Here is a 13,750-nt window from a genome sequence, read left to right on the forward strand (position 1 = left end):
TCTAACATAACAATCTGTGCATAACACGTGCCTAATATGCAAATGGGCATGGAAAGATGATTTTCCCTCTGAATTAAATGACAAAAATGCCCTCATCTTCATCATCAATATCCAGATCTGTAAACCTCTACCCAGGAGAAAAAAAAATGTGAAAGGATTATTAGATCTATAAAAATCAAAAAAGAAAATACATAATCTTTTTAACTTAATTTTCATATAATTATATTTTACAGATACATATATCTATATTTATATAGATACTGTAATTTTTATACATATATATACACACACTACGTATTTATATATACACACTACAACCATTGCCAGCTCCAGCCACAGCCTACACTGCCGACGCCACTCTCCGGTCAATCCTAGTTCGGCACCACTCTCCGATCAACCCCAGTCCAAAGCCACTGTTCAGTCAACTCCACCGCAATCCCCACAATCGACCACCCCCGAGCAGCTTCGGACAATCCCAATCCAGAGCCATCACCGCAAGCCACCGTTGCGAACCCCCCTCCCTCTCTCTCTCTCTCTCTCGCCACCATCGTCAATCGTTGTTCATCCCAACTCAAATCACGACGGCAACGAAGGTAACTAGGGTTTGAGGCCACAGATCACGGCGGCGGCTAGGGTTAAGATCTCAGATCGTGACGGCGATAGAGGTGGCTAGGGTTTGAGGTCACGGCTTGCAACGACGACGAATATGGTTTAATCTTCACTCTTTATCTCTCACATATATGTACATATAAAAATATAATATATATGTATATAGGTAGCTAGGGTTTGAGAATAAGATAAAAATTTGGTGGAAGAAAGCACTAGCATGAACAATCTAGCTTAGTATGAGCAATCTCAAGACTCTAATCCCAATGTCACCGCCGACTACACTTCAAACAATGTCGTTCACGCCTCCGACAGGAGTCGCGTGTGCAAGAGAGGTACTCCATAGATCCATCCATGATCTTAAATTATAGTATCCGAATTCGAATCGATTTATCGATGTGTTTGTATCTGAATCGATCTCAATGTTCACAAATTTGTATGTAATATTTATGTGTCGATTTAATTGGATTGTTTGATTGATTAATTGATTAATTAATTGGTTTGTTTCAAATTACACCACTGCACATGCACGCACGCGCGCGCGCGCACACACACACACACATATATATATATATATATATATATTGGCTGAAATAATCTTCACAATATATTGTGTAATGCTCACTAAATTCCAACCAAGAAAAAAAGTGAATAATTGGTTTGAACTTTAAACTTGAAGGCAAATTGAACATTAATTAAATTATTTTTTGATAGAAATTATGTTGTTTAAATTAATTTGTTAAATCAAAATCCTAATTTCATATATCGAAACCCTAAGTTCTCTCCCTTGCTCTTCTCAAATGCACAACTGTTGAATGAGAAATGCTAAACAAAGGTTATGTATATAAGGGTAAAATAGTCTTTTTACTTCTGATGTTAACAGTGTTAACTGAACAATTTAATCCGATAACCACGGGGGTTATGTAGTGATTTTCAAACGTTAAGAGATAAATCACACGCGACCCAAAATATAAGGGGTAAAGTGAAATTTGTCTTTCTAATTATTATGCGTTAACTTACAATAAATTGTATCAGCCAAGCCAAGAAGATGCAGAGCTCCTATTATCAGACAAGCAAAACCTGAAGGAGCTCACAGAACGGACCGAATTTGTAGGAGAGAAAGACCCGTGTAGTGTATGTGAACATTCTGTATAGGCATTATACTATTTGAGATAGAGACATTCTTCCACAAGAGTGAGAAAAAGTCGACTAGGAATTGACTATCAAAGTGTCTCCCAAAAAAGAAAATTGTTTAAGAGCTCTAATAGCTCTAAAAATACTGTAGTTCCAATTGATATGATGTTTTACTCTTTATTTTTATTTTTATTTTTAATTTTCAGTACTGCCAGCTCATTAGAGCTGGCTTAGTGATCCCTTTTTAGTGGTATATAGCACCACTGCCCAAAAAAAACAAAATTTGGAAAATAAAATGATTCCTTAGCGAGCACGCAAATTGGCCCACTGTTGAATGCGCCAAATATATATATATATATATTTTTAACTGCTGAGTGTACTCGGAGTTATTTTTATATATATTTTTATTTTAAATTATTTTATGCAATTTATATTTACCATATATCAAGTAAAAATATGAAAAATTTATCTATAAATCTCATATGAGAGAATATTAATCCATTTAGTTTTAAGAATTTTTTTATAAATCAATTAGTTCTTTTTATGTTAAAAAATTATATTTATTTGATTTGGTACGGTTTGAGTTTAAGTGAATATCATTTTGTGATTTATTTTTTCAATTTTTTTATTTTTTTTGGGGATGAAAATAGTGAGGTGAGGTGTGCAAGAATCTTTTGGAAGGATTAGTGACTAAAATGTTGGTTGTCAAGCTTAAAAATTTATATTTTTATTAATGTGATTTTCTAGTATTACATTGAAGTGTTATATTAAAGTATTACGTTTGAAAGGGTGCACTCTGGTTCGTAGGCGATTCAGTTCTTTCCGGTTTTCACTCGAGCGCTCCTCCTCGAATGAGAGTTTGAGGGGTGAAGACCTGTGTCCCAGCAGGTGGTCGGTGTTCGGTGGGTGTGTGGATCTGAGGTGTGAGTTAGAAGACCTGTGAGGTAGAAGTCCTGTTGGCTTTGGAGTGGGCTGCGGCAGAGGCTTTGGAGTGGTTACTGGGTGTGAGCTAAGAAGAAAACCTGGTGAGAGATGATCTGTTGGGTGTGTTTGTGGGTGTTGTGATCTGTGGATCTGTGGGTGTTGTGCAGGGGAGTTGCAGTAGCTCGGAGTCTTCAACAGGGGTGTTACTGCAGGGGTGTGTTGGTTCGGTGGGTGTGTGGGTGTTGCAGCAGCTTAGGGGTGGTTGGGAAGTTGGTCAAGGGAGTGATCTTCTCCAGTCAAGGGAGTTTTCCCAGCCTTCGAGCGGGTGGCTATGGAGTTTTCCGGCCAGCGTGCAGCAGGCGTGGAGTAGCGGAGCGTGCAGCAGGCGTGGGATGGGCATCGTATGGTGTTGTCAGGCGTCGGGTGTGAAGAAGGGTGGCGTTGGGAGTTGTTAGCAGCTTAGGTGTAATGATTTAGTTTTCAAAATAGCAGGTGGGCCTTGGCAGAGGCGTGGATGTTGATTAGATGGGTTTTTAGTTCGGGCTGCTTTGGGTGTTGATTTTGTTATTTTAGTTTCGTTCGATGTTTTGGTGGGTTGATTATGTGAAGATTCATGTATTTTAATTTTTCTAATTAAGTTCTTCTTAACTTTTTTTTTTTTAAAAAAAAAAAATTGAGAGGCTTAGGGGTTGGTTGTATGGCTGCGAGTAGCAGTAGTAGGGGTATTTTTATACTGCCGAATCTCTCTCGATGCATGTCATCTTCCTGTACTTTTAATTTCATGTTGTTAAATGAAATTTTTCTTTGCTGATCAAAAAAAAGAGTATTACGTTTGAAAAAAATACAATAAAAAGTTTTTGTGTGTTCCATTGATTGAAATGTTACGTTTGAAATACACTCAAGAGTTTTTTTTTTTTTGAAATATTACATTGTTATGTTAGAGAAAAGTATATTAAGGAATTTATTGGAGTGTTACATTTTTTTGAGTATTACGTTTAGAAAAAGTACATTAAGAAGTTTCTTTGAAATGTTACATTGTTATATTTGAGAAAAGTATACTAAAGAGTTTTTTAATGTCTTATATTAAAGTGATACATTTTTAGAGTATTACATTGAAGTGTTATGTTTGAAAAAAAAATACAGTAAGGAGTGTTTTTTGAAGTGTTATGTTTACTATTTTAACATTATGAGAAAATTCACATTTGTCCCTCAACACATAGCACACAAGTTTATGCTTAATCGTTTATGTAATTCACACTAGAATAGGACTTTTAGATCTATAAAAAAAAAAAAAATCAAAAAGAAAAGAAAAAAAACTAAACAGTTTATAAAATTACTATTTAAAATTTATTAGTACTTAAATAAATTTTTTAAAAATTAATTATTTAACAATTGAAGAATATTTCTGCTTTCTAATTATTATGGAGGGATTTGGAAACTTGGTTAAAAGCTTAACTTTTTCACTCTTTTCTTTTCTTTTCTTTTCTTTTTTGTGTAAAAAATGTGAGAAATAATATGACACAAAATGAGTTAAAAGCTAAAAACTAGCTTTTAGCTAGCTTTTCAAATCACCCCTATGTGTTAACTTACAACAAATTGTAGGGTATATTACAAATACACCCCATGAGGTTTGATTAAAATACGAATCATCCTCTGTGGTTCTGAAAATTACATTTCACCTTTTGAGATTTTTAATTTCATAACAAATCGTTTTTTTATTAATAAATTATCAAGTCAATTAACAGTTTTTAATGATGTTATAAATATTTTTCAATTAATAATTTAGGTAATTTTATTATTGCATAGGAGAGCAATTATAGATTTTATTTTTTAATTAATTCTATTAAATAAAAAATTCTAACAATGAGATATTTGTAATTTTTCAAATCATAAAAAATAATCTATATTTTAAATAAATCTTAATGGATATATTTATAATTTACCCTAAATTGTATCAAAAATTATTTCTACTTTCTAATAATTATCTTTCAAAAATTGAGGAATTGACTATCAAAGTGTCTAAAGAAAAAAAAACAACAAAAATTGGGAAAAAAATGATTCCTTATCGAGCACGCAAATTGAGCCCCTGTTAAATGCGCCGAATTTTTTTAAATTTTCCCTTAGAGAGTTGTGTCACATTAGTTGTACGAAGTACTTTATTTGAGTTATTTATATTTTTTTTAATTTATTTTAAATTGTTTAATATAATTTTTATTTACAGCTTATTAAGTAAAAATATTTTTTAAAAAGTTTTAAAAAATAATTATTTAAAAATTAGCTGTTTGATGTACTTTATTTGAGTTGTTTATATATATATTTTTTAATTTATGTTAAATTATTTAGTGTAGTTTTAATTTACAACTTATCAAATAAAAATATTTGAAATAAATTTTAAAAAATAAATTATTTAAAAATTGAGAATTACTTCTCCTTTCTAATAATTGCTATATTCATTTAATTTATAATAAATTATGTCAAAGAAACCCAGTTATGGGCCCATTTCCATGGCCAACAACCTCGTTCCAATACAGCCAATCACCTCATGAGGGCAACCACTTTCGACTATCACATCCTAAGATTGACAACCTCATGTCACAATCTCTACCATCACCTCTTTTTACTTATAAAATAGTGTTTAATTATATTTCAATGTGAGTTAGTTATAAAGTTTAATTATATTTCAATGTGGGTTAGTTATAAAGTGATGATATTATTACAACTTAAATTGATGTTTAATTACTAAGGGTGTTTTATTCAAAGTGGAATTATTTATGGTAGCCATTTAAAATGAGCGTGTATTGTTGCAGTTTTCTTTATTAGTAGAGTAATTTTATTCGCACACCATATTTTATTTCAATATATGTTATTTGTGCCGTTCGAATATTAATTTTTAGATAAAAATAAAATGTTTGAATATCAATTTTTAAATATAAACCAGCTGTTCAAACAAAAATTCTGTTTGATAATTGATATCCGAACATTTATATTTTGTTCAAAAGTAGATATTAAAATATTTATATTTTGTTTAGAAATTGATATCCGAACGATATAAATGGTGTATACTGAAACAAAATGGGGTGTGCAAATAGAATCACCTTTGTTAATATGGTTGGAGTATTTTTTTTATTTTTTTTGAGTGCTTAATTACTCTTTTGCCCTTTGTTTGCTTTAGTGATTGTTTCTACATATCTTTTTGCAACACCAAAAAAGCGCACACAAGAAAAACCAAAGAAAAAGAGCCCAAAGGAGAGAAAAGACTTGTGCTATTCCATTAGTTTAATCTGATCATCAACTTTGGGGGAACCTTCGGGATGAGGCCGGGAAATTTCAATAAAGCAAAAGCATCATCAACCAAGTTATAATATCCAAATTACTTTATCACGTATATTAAGTGGGAGAGTACTTTAAGGATGTGAATCTTATCATAAACTTATTTTGTGTTACAAGCACAAAAAGTTATTTATGTGCAGTTTGACACGTTTACCGTTTATTATTTTTAATTCATAAAAAATATTAAATATATTTATATTTATTTTGAAAAAAATAAAAATAAAAACATATTTATTATACAAATATTTTGAAATTTTATTTTGAATGTTGTGTTACAAACACAAATATTTATGTGCGGTTCGACATGTTTATAGTTTATTATTTTTAATTTATAAAAAATACTAAACATATTTACATTTATTTGGGGTAAAAATAAAAATAAAAACATATTTATTAGACAAGTATTTTAAAATTGGGCAAATTACCTATACCTCCCTTGAGGTTTAACGAAATTACAGATTCTCCCTGAAGTTTCAAAAATTACATCCCGCCCCATCGCAATTTACGCCGTTAACGGGTATCATAAATTGACTAAAATGTCTTTTTGACAAATAAGGGTAAATTATCTACACCCCTTTAAGATTTAGCTAAATTACAGATTCTCCTGAGGTAATTATCATTTTTAAATAAGTTATGAAATGTAAAATTAAAATGGAAAAACACTTGTCACATTACAAAAAAATTAAGGTTTTAGAGACCAAAATTTAGGGACAAAATTAATTTTAGGGGACCAAATATTTTTGTTACAAAAAGGATCATTATTATATTTTTAACAACGAAAATTAAATATTAGTTATTAATTATTATCTTTTTAGTATCAAAAAATTGGCTCATTTGATAAACAGACCTCGCCACCCTTTTTGTCGTGACCAATATTATATTGCGGCATAACTAACATATCACTATAAATTATAAGTAGACATAGAACAAGTCTACACTACATAATAACATAGAGTAGAAGTATTGAGTCTAAACAGGTTTACTTGGTTCAAATCTCGACAAACATTCTAATCATTGGAGCAAAACTTTGTCCGGTCGTTAATATTAGGATTCCAGAATTGGTCGAAATATTCAAAAATTGGTCTGAATACCCAGTTATTAAAAAAAAAGAAGAAGAAGAAGAAGAAGAAGATTGAATAGAAGTCTTGAGGGTTTGTTTTTTCGCCTTTGCTTCTAGACACCGATATGCTATCAGTCTTAAAACATAATTAATGTGAAAATCAAGATTATCATATCCTAGGAATTGAGTTATTTCCTGAACTATTCATTCCATCATTATTTATGAAGAATATAGTTTCTAATTGAGTTATCAAATTGTTTATTTGGGTTTTTGCTTCTTTGTTTAAGTCAATATTTATTATAGAACCTAAATTGTCTACTTTAGATTCTATATTCTCAACTTTGGATTCTAGGTAATTTTGATTTATTTTTTGATTTTTATCTAATTTAGAAAACCAAGAGAACATAATAACGGGAATATTATTTAAACTAGAACACACACTATTTATATTTGCAGACTCTTTAGTGATATGCAAACTATGGTCATATTTACTATTAACATTATTTTTTCTATTTCCAAACCATATTATATCTTCAAGGTTAATTGCCATTATAGATTCTTGTCGGTACCTAAGACCCTCATAGTGTATTTATTTGGTGCCTAAAATCTCTCTTTATGATCTTAAAGACTTAAAAATACCTAATTTGGCCAATAGTCAAAAGATTTTAATGAATATATGGGCTTTGACTTACACTAAGCATATAGGTTTTACAACAACTATAAATGAAACAAATAATTATGAAGATATAAAATACAAATGATACACAATTAAAGACTAAACTTGACTAATAATATTTTTCTGATTTTAAACATTTTTTTTAAATCATTAAACACACCATATACACTTATATATATTAAAATTAATACATAGATAAAAATACTTACATAGCTTGATCTTGCTTTCAAATGCCCTTCACCAAATTCTGATACCAATTACAAAATAAAAAAATAAAGGAACTTTCTACTATTTTATAGAGTTAATAGAAGTTAGAGAAATTAGACAAGTGATGGTGGGAATTTACATTGCTTCATTTGTTGGCTTGAATGCCAATTTATAGAATACATCTTGTTAAAAAAAAAAAAAAAAAAAGCTAAAAGCAAAAAGTTGTCTAGTCTAACCGTAGGCTTTCCCCAATCTTCTAAGTCTATAAACAAAAAAGTCTACCAACCAATAAATATAAAGACAAGAAAGTCTTTAGAAACATTAATAAAAAAGTATAATTATTTGTCATCTTCTAACAAAACATAAATGAAAAATTACAATTATTTGTTATCTTTTGACAAACTACAATTATTTACACTGTCTACCCTTCCCGTTATTCAAAGAGATAAACTGATATAGATAAGATTTGGTTGATCTTATTTGTCATGTAACGTCAGCTGAAATGATTTGTCTAACTACTTTCCGCCTAATAATGCAGGTTGTTCCATGTGTCCTGAAAAGGTTGGAGTTGATTATGAGACAACTACATGTGATTGTAGGGTCCATTGTGCTTCCATTCTGTTTACAAGATTGTGATATTCTTTATCAGTCTCTAATAGAGGGGAATCAGAATATTGGATGTATTGCTCATTTCGAAATTGTTCTATATCATCCGCAATCATGACTAGTTCCAACGGAAGATCCAAATTATTTATCTTTTTGAAATTTAATAACATGTCAAGTAGGGGTGTGCGCGATGCTGTTCGGGCGGTTTGAGAGTAAGTTTACAAACCTAATGGCGGGTTGGCGTATTAGTGGATTGACAAATTGCGGTTTGGGCGGTTTTTGGCGGGTTGGCGGATTGAAGAATATTCTAATTAATTATCATATATTTGCATATTATATAACACCAATTTGTATAATATTTGTTAGATATATAACACAAAGTAATTTTACATAATATGTGTCATATATATAACCACTAATTTGTAATAAATTTCATATCTTAAATCTCTCTCACACTCATTTTTACATTGATATTTCATTGGAAGTTAAAAAATATATACGTATTAACTATAGCGGAGCGGAGCGGTTTGGTTGGCGGATTAGAAATTTTAAAGTTTAAACCGCGATTAACGGTTAGAGCGGTGCGGATAGATGCGGATCGGTACGATTTTAGCAGATTTAGCGGTATTTTGCACAACCCTAATGTCAAGAGCCTCATTAATTTGTGTAGGAGACCTTTGATATGTTATGGGAAAATGAGTTATAAATAATATTCTACCATCTGTAACCATGAATGGCAACTTTGTTGAGCTATGGATATTAGAAACAGCTTGTAAAACAATTATTAGACTGTCTATTCAATATTCTGTTAAAGGAAGTTTTTGAATATTTTCTAAACTCGCCCTCTGGCGATCTTCATCCAAATAGTCATTCAAATTAGAAATCTTTTGTTTCTTTAAGATACCAAATTTGAAATGGTTGGAAAAAAAAATATTCTCTTTCTCACCCACCAATTGTGCTGAAGATCCAAAAAATAAAATATTTACTCCATCGGAAGCCTTTTACTACCCATGAGAGCATTGCTTTTATGATCATTGGATACTCTATCTACTGGATTGGATCAAAAATTTGGAAAATAATTTGATTAGTTATTCTCCAATCTATGTCTTCAAAAAAACCACACGTCATGATTTGCCATAATGGTTATTTTGGGAATTTCATCTTTAAAATTCAATTTATCATAGGATCGTTCTAAGATTTGTCTAATCTTATCACGATGATCCTCAACTTGATTTTTTTATTAAAAGAAAATTTTCTTTTGGAAGCAAAGTTCTTACTTTTTCAAAAAGACAAATTCTTTTTATTTGTTCAAAAATTGGATCAGAAAACTCATCTGATATGAGATTTGATAGTTGAAGAAAATTGCTTATTTTTTTAAAATTAAAATTTTCATTCCAATTCATTTGTTTAAGGATATTGAAACAAAAGTTTTGTAAATCTTTTAGCTTGGTTGTTTACTCAACTAATTTGTTGGCCAGAACTCCTACGTAATTTCGAAATTTCACTTTGTTGTCTACAATGTGAGTTTTCCAAACTCCATTGAGTTCTGTATAAATTTCTCTAGATATACTAAGGTTGAAAAAATATTTTATTTCACATTCATCTGGTTTAGATGTCTGAATATTAGTTGGACCTGGGTTAGTTCTCATTTGACAAAAATTATTTTGATAAACAGGCATAGCTTGTGCACTATAAAAAACTTTTTTTAGCTTTGGTCATGCTATCATAGGATTTATAACTAGCTCCTAGAAATCCAAAAGCTTGCTTATTGCAATCATTCCATTCTGTGTGAATTCTAGATTGTCTTCCTACAACCACAACATAAACTTTTTCTTGTCTGGGGATTGCTTTTTTAGCAATTGTCATCCAATCTCCTTATGCGGGTTGTTTACCCTTGTTCATTTTTTCCTGTTGGTATAGAGGTTTTCTGCAAAAATTAAAATTACTTGTTTAGTAATTTAATTTTTTGAAAACAATTCCTACTAAGAAAATCTGCAAAAAAATTATTAGTATCTTTAAGATGTTTTACCTCAAATGTATATTCTGAAATTTGATTATACCAGGCTAATCTTCTTCCTTGCTCAATAAGTTTTTTTATTAATCAAGAAATCTCTTACTGCCTTACTATCAGTGTGTACAATAAAATTTTTTGGGGCTAAATAACTATGAAAACTTTTTATTGCCAATTTTATTGCAAGTAATTCTTTTTCAAAAATAATCAATATGCTTGGTTTCCCTTTTCAAAAAACATTTTTCAGAAAATTTTACTTTCTTATTTTCCGTGTTTTTTTGTTTTTACTGATTTTTTTTAATATTTTAAGCAATTTTTAAAATTTTTAGACATACCTAACTTAGATGCATCTAAAAAGTAAAAAATTTGTGAAGAAAATCTTTTAAAAATTCACTAAATACCCAAAATACAAAAAAAAAAAAAAAAACGAGAATTCAGTACATTTTTTGTATATTTATGTATTTATTAATTTTTTAAAATATTTTTTCACAATTTTTTTACTTTTTAGATACATCTAAGTAAGGTGCATCTAAAAAGTAAAAAAAAAATATTTAAAATTTTAAAAATATTCACTAAAAACAAAAAAAAAAAATGAAAACCAAAAAACTTAATTTTCAAAAAACTTAATTCAAAAAACTCAAACCAAACACATTGAATATATTTATATTCATTTGGTTTAAATGTTCTAGAATTATATCCACAAATTAGTTCTTCTTTTTGTAATTTTATGGGTGTTAGATTTTTTCTTGGTCTAATCCCATTTTCTGATAAAGGTATCTCTTTATCACGTCATAATTTACCTGGTATTGCTTTAAGAATACATCCCTAACACGATTCTGAGGCATTTGTTTCTAAAATTAATTTATCACCTGTTTTAGGAAAATAAACGTCTGGTAAAGTTTTAACATTTTCTTTAATTTGTTTAATTAAAGCAACATCTTCTGTTGTTTGTTCAAAAAAAACATTTTTCCTTAATTTGGTTAACCAAGGAATTTCTATTTTTGAAATATTTTTGATAAAATTTCATCCAAAATTCAAAATACCTACTAAACTCTTTAATTGTGTTATATTTTCAAGACTATTAGGAAAATCTCGTACTTTAGACAAAATATGTTACTGTAATTTTAAACCTTTCTAGCTCAAAATTATTCCCCAAAATTCAATTAATTCTTTTTCTAGCTCAACCTTTTTTGGTGACAAAATAATTCCATGTTTTTGGAATTTTTCACAAAGTAATTTAAAATGTTTCTTATGCTCCTCCCTGGTTTTGGAAAAGATAAGTATATTAACAATATAAACTACACAACAATCCTTAAGATCATTAAAGATTGTATCCATCCACCGTTGAAATACCTGTGGTGCTATATTTAAACCAAAAGCCATAACATTCCAATGGTAATGTTCTCTAGGTGTACTGAAAGCTGTCAATTTTTTTGACTCTTCAGTCAATTAAATTTTCCAAAATCCACTCTTACAATTGAATTTGCTAAAGATTTTTTTTATCATTTGGTTAAGTTAATCAAAATATCTTTTCTTGGAATAAAATATCCATCAAATTCTAAATTTTCATTTAGCCGTTTATAATTGATCACCATTTGGGCTTTTCCTCTTTTAATTTCAACATGAATTCTTATCATAAAAGCTCAACGAGAATGAAGGCTTCCATTTTCTTCAATTAACTTTTTGGATAAAAGTTCCCGAAGTTAAATATCATATTCATCTATATGTTGTCTATTATAGATCATTGGTCTTACTCTAATGACAACATTAGGGTCTTTCAATTTCAAACTACAATAACGCGAACTGCGTTGCTAGAATTTTAATGAATTTTTACTAAAATTTTCTTCTAGAATTTTATAAATCCAATGTGATTCATCAATAGTTTTGATGATGGGAGTTAATCATCATGCAGAACAGGTGCAAACTCTTTATCACAAATATATTTATGTTGTTCTAACAATGAAATATGAATTAAGACATTGTTTATAGTATTTATATATAAATTATTTCCAAGAAGGAAATCGCCATGCATATAAGAAAAACATAAAATTTTTGGTATGATGAACTTGCTATTATTTAACCAAAAAACTATATTTTTAGGCTTGAATTATATGGAAGTATGGTTTCCATCAATTTCAATAACCAAAATTAGATGTTTCATTAATGTTGATTTTTCTTTTAGTATGGCATTCCATTTGCATGAGCTAATTGTAACTCATGTGTCTATGAGAACACAGGGTTTATAACCTGCAAAATTAAATGATCCCAACACATGTGTATCTTCTTTTTCCTTGGCTAGGAGAAAAATAGTATCATCATTTTTTGTTTGAAAATGATACATACGTGCAGACTTAATATATTCAAATTCTATTCTTATTCCTGGAAAAATAGGAATTTGAACATTTTTCGAAACAATAGATTCTTGATTAGAATTATTACTCGACTCACCAATGCTTAATTTTGAAAATTTGTTAGGAAAATCTTTTTCAAATACCGAAGTTGATCTTTTAATTTTTGGCACTGTATTTTGAATATATAAATTTTTTCCTAATGCTTGTATTTGCATCTGTGCAGGATTTTTTATTTTGGAAGATTCTCCTTATTCTACTAAGTCATGGATTAACCATTGTCGAGGGATTTCTAGATCACTCCGGTTCATTAGACACTATTGGATTGTCGTGTCAAATGGTCTTGGTTCAAAGATTTCAACGATTTTATTATCGTTTGATCTTGTTTTTGTTTCAGGAATTATGGTCAATTCGTGAATTGTTTTCCAACGAATAACCACATCATGGGAATTTGATTTCGTTCATAATCTTTGTGTTTTAATTCTTTTTCTGACTGTGTCCTCAAGATTAGGATCATTTATGGAAAAAAAAGAAATTTGATCTAACATTAAACCAAACTACTCCATTAGCCAAATTAGATTGAATTCCTCCAATGATTGCTTTCATTGGGTCGGAAAATCTTTTATCAAAAATTACTGACAAAATAGGAGTATTTATCCCTTGTCGAAATAAGGTTGTTATGGCTACCTGTATTAATCCAATATAAATATATTGAATCTCAAGATGTTTCTTTTTCCATCTTGCAACATTTTTCTTATCGAAAAAAGGAATGTTAATGTTTCCTTCTTCTGACCATTTTGCTTGAGTGTTGTCATTGTATTGTTCAAATACTCTTGCTGAAAAGAAGT

The sequence above is a fragment of the Camellia sinensis genome, chromosome 11, assembly GCF_055761805.1.
Source record: "Camellia sinensis isolate YWXY chromosome 11, ASM5576180v1, whole genome shotgun sequence".
Taxonomy (NCBI): Eukaryota; Viridiplantae; Streptophyta; class Magnoliopsida; order Ericales; family Theaceae; genus Camellia; species Camellia sinensis.